A 4,664-nucleotide genomic window follows, 5' to 3' on the forward strand; every position below is an offset into this window, starting at 1 on the left:
CACGGAGGGCCTTGGCGGTCACCCGGCAAGCCTTGCCGCGGGGCGCTGCGACTGCCCGTGCACGAGTTCGGGATACTAGGGGACCCCTACTCTAGTACACTGACAAATTTGGAGAGAAGTGGATTTCCTGGATGGAAACTTTGTTCACAACTGCATCCTCTTCTGTACTACTCAATGGAGTTCCTGGGAAAAGAATTTACATAAGGAGGGGAGTAAGACAAGGGGACCCTTATTCTCCTTTAATTTTTGTGCTGGCTGCTGATTTGCTTCAATCCATCCTTAATAAAGCCATGAGATTAAATCTGATCACTGCTCCTCTGCAAGTAAACTCATGTCCTCACTTCCCAATTGTGCAATATGCAGATGACACCTTAGTGGTTATGCAAGCTGATTCTAGGCAGTTATTCTGCTTAAAAGCACTTCTGAATACTTTTGCCACAGCAACTGGGCTAAGAGTTAATTATGGGAAGTCCATCATGGTGCCCTTGAATATTGCTGAAGACAGAGTAGAAATCTATACAAACACCCTGCAGTGTGCTAGAGGGCAATTCCCATTTACCTACCTTGGTATGCCCTTGGGAATTTACAAGCCAACTGTTGAGCAATGTCTACCTTTAGTTAACAGGATTGCAAAAAGAGTGGCTGGTATCTCTATCTTCATGACCCAAGCTAGAAAATTACTGTTGGTCAAGTCTGTGATGACATCTTTATCAGTCTTCTTCATGTGCTGTTTGGACATACCAGTTACAATAAAAAAACAGATCATCAAATACCTGAGACACTGCCTTTGGAGAGGACCTGATATGGAGGACAAAAGGCCTGCTTTGGAATCATGGACCACAGTGTGCAGACCAAAAGACCAGGGAGGCCTAGGTGTTTTAGATATCTTCACTCATAATAAGACCCTGATCATGAAAAACCTTCACAAATTCTTCAACAGACATGATATCCCCTGGGTAAACTTGATCTGGGAGACATATTACAATGATGGGAAATTACCAGGGGACAACATGATTGGATCATTCTGGTGGAAGTCCAACTTAGCCCTCATTGATCAGTACAAAGCTATTGCTAGATGTAATGTGGGGGATGGTGTTAGTGCATTCTTTTGGGATGATCTGTGGAGCCAAGCAATTCTTAAACACCAATTTCCCCACCTGTTCTCTTTTGTCAAAAATCCCCAGCTGAATATTCACCATGTTTTGCAGACTGAGTACCTGCAGGATTTATTCTTCCTCCCCTTGACAACTGAGGCCTATGAGGAATTCTTACAAATGGAAGACATTTGTTTAGCCATGAGACAATCTAAACATTTAAACTCTTTAGATACTTGGAGCTACATTTGGGGAACTGAGCACTACTCCTCCATCAAAGCATATAAAGTCTTAATTGGTCACAAACAGACACCCCCTTATTTCAACTGGATCTGGCAGAGTTCCTGCCAACCAAAGCATAAAGTTTTCTTCTGGCAACTTCTACATGATCGAGTTAACACCAGAAACTTACTTAGAAGGAAGAAGTTCGTGTTGGAAGATTACAATTGTGCTGTTGGAGGCTGTCCTCTAGAAGAAACATTACATCATCTCTTTTGGGGCTGTCCATTTGTTCAACAATGCTAGGACATCATTTGTCCCACAAGAGCTCCAAATCTGTCTGTATTAGAAGCATTCCAGGACCTCAAAGATAAGATAAGGTACCCATTTTACATGCAGATAATCATTCTTGGAGCTTGGGCCATTTGGATCACCAGAAACAATAAAATCTTTGAGAATATTGCACCTTCTTTCCAAGGGTGGAAGTTCATTTTTCTGGAGGAACTGAAGCTTCTCAAATATAGGATGAGGAAGAAGCATGAGAGGCAATTCTCAGTTTGGCTTGATGGTCTGTTGTAATTTTTCTTCTTAGGCTTTTTAGCTATTTAGCTTCTTTCTCTCCTTTTTTCTTCCTTTATTCTTTTATGTTGCTAGTCTTTTTAGGTCTTTAGCCTTTTTTTGTTTCTTGGGCTTATCTCAAGCCTTTCAGACTAATTTTTTGTTCTACTTTATATTAATAAAAATTGCAGCGGGATTTTACGCTACTGTTTATAGTCAAAAAAGGCCCCCTCGATCTCTCCGGGATCCCTCATTAAGTAAGTCCAGGTAATATCACTTGTTGATGATCTTTTTCTCGATCTTGATCGTGTTTTTTCATCTAACATGCAGTACTAGTACTAGTAGTGCAACTTTCTGGGTGATCTTGCATGTGATTTCTGTGTGCCAAATGATGGTTCTAAATTACTCTTTTAACCAAAACATGCAAGAGGTTGACACTGATTTCTTATATATTACTTTCAACTACTTTATGAACATCAATGCTACCTTTGAAGAGACTATATTAGCCTCAGTAACTTGCGTTATGGATATTGCAAGTAATCCCTCTACTCGCATGCCTTTGAAGACAGGTTCTAGTGTCTTTCTTCCCTCATTTTTGTGCATATATGTAGTCTTATATGGAGTAAAATATCAAAAATCATCTTATATTTCTGAACGGAGGTAGTAATAAAATATTTGTTTTCTCTTTGAATTAGAACCAGGTTCGTGGTGGAGATGAAGTTCACAAAGTCATGTCGTGTGAACTAGGAGACCCGAGGATCAGTTCTACTACTAAACTATCCAGCTGCTGTGTCCTTGTCGCGACATGTCTTGAACTAGTGTTTTCCAGTAGCATTGTTGTCAGGCTTGTTCTTGAGAATGTACTTCACCACAACAATTTCCTAGCGGTGCCTTCGATTACGAAGGGTGTGGTTCTTGTAAAGCTTCCTAACAAATATGATGCGGACTGTCTTCATCGTCATGTTTATGAGTGGAAAGATCACTCTGTTAGGTTCTCCAAGGTTGATGAGATGGTGATGGAGATGGTGCTGGTAGACATCTCTCACAAAGTCGATGGCCTAGTCAGTTATGCTGGGCACATCCCGTAGGTCGGTGGCAAGGAATAGTGTGCAGAGTTTAGTTATCGCAACTCTGCTTGTCTCTAGCAAGTACTATTGTTCAATACCTGATTTGTGTGTGTGAATATTGTATTGTTTAGTACTGCTGCTTTTGTTGTGTGGTGAGTCCTGAGAACAATCTATGTTAATGTCGGTCCACTCAATTTAGTCTGTATATTTTGGATTATCCCGATCATCTTTTTTGCAAGGACGGTTTATCAATTATTCTTACACTCCAATATCTGCATGCATTGCAGGGTTTATTACACCCACCAGGATTTCCAGTCCCATGGATGCTCGGTCCATACAATTTGTCACGACCTTTGGACTACCCTGCTTGTGGGAGTAAGCGGGGGCCCTACAGACCACGCGTAATTGGACAATCAATCTTCTATTTACAACTTGAAGATAGTGATTTCCTTGTAAGGATTCACTCGTGCACATCAAGTAAATCTTATTGATTTAATGTCATGTTTTCTTACTTTTGCTGCAGTTTTATGATATAGGTTTGGCCATGTGACATTCATCAGAGAATAAACCGTTTGGTTGCTCTATGATGGTTATTTTTGCAGGTTTTATTTCTTATGTCGTGTCAGTAATGAAGGCACTATACATCACTTATATTACTGGACACAATTGGATCAGTCTGGTGTCTGAGTACAATTTGAAACCCTATGATGAACTGCAGTTTGGTTTAACAAACATGCTACAATTAGTCCTCGAGTTTAATAGAAATGAAGAAAAAGACTGGATCAAGGTCACGGAGCGTAGACCAGAGATGATCGCTGTTGTCTCGCACATCAGTACCACCTTCAGCAACGGATCAAGCATCGACACCTTCTCTGACGACACTTGCTCTAGCACTGACAGCGGCAGCAGCTTAGTCTGATCCACCTGAGGATTGTGCACCAACCGTGTCAGCAGATAAGGATGACCTATCGGAGGATCGGGCATTGATACCGGCACCTACTCCGACACCAGCACCAGCTCCACAAGGAGCACCATCTCCGGCAGCAGTAGTGGCACTACCAGTCACACCGGCATGGTAACCAGCAACGGCTCCGGCACTTGCACAAACACTTGAAGGTGCACTTGCATCTGCTCCAGCCCATGCAGCGGTAATGGAACCAGCAGTTGCACTAGAAATAGACTGGGTCGTCGCATTACATATACCAATGTCCTTACAAAAACTGACATCTCCACCTTCTTGGTAAGAATTGGCTGCCCAAGTGCTTCGTTCTTTTTAATTTCCATGTTGTTTCATATAATTCACTATGTTGATCTAACTGTTAGTGTATGTCTTCTTGTTTGCAAACAGATAATTCCTAGGGAAACTAGGGAGTCGTTCACCAATCTGGGTGACCGTGGCCAAGTTTCTCTTACCATGCACAACCCTTGTGTGAATGAACCTGCTCAATATACCATAAGTACAAAGGATGGTCGCATGATGATTGATGCTAAAGGATGGTCAAGGTTAGAATCTAAATCATATCTTGCGGTAGGGGATGATGTCAAAATCGAACTTTCTCGGCAAGGAGAGCTGGTCCAAATCAACTTTGAAATTCTTCAGTAGAAGCACGCAACTACCGAACTGATCTATCCTCTGAGAGATTTTGATGTAATAATATGGCATTGTGAAACAAGTGTCATGTGTGTATAAGTAGTACTACAGTATTATTGATCACGTAGGATATCA

Source organism: Triticum dicoccoides, chromosome 4B, assembly GCF_002162155.2.
Source record: "Triticum dicoccoides isolate Atlit2015 ecotype Zavitan chromosome 4B, WEW_v2.0, whole genome shotgun sequence".
In the NCBI taxonomy this organism is placed as follows: Eukaryota; Viridiplantae; Streptophyta; class Magnoliopsida; order Poales; family Poaceae; genus Triticum; species Triticum dicoccoides.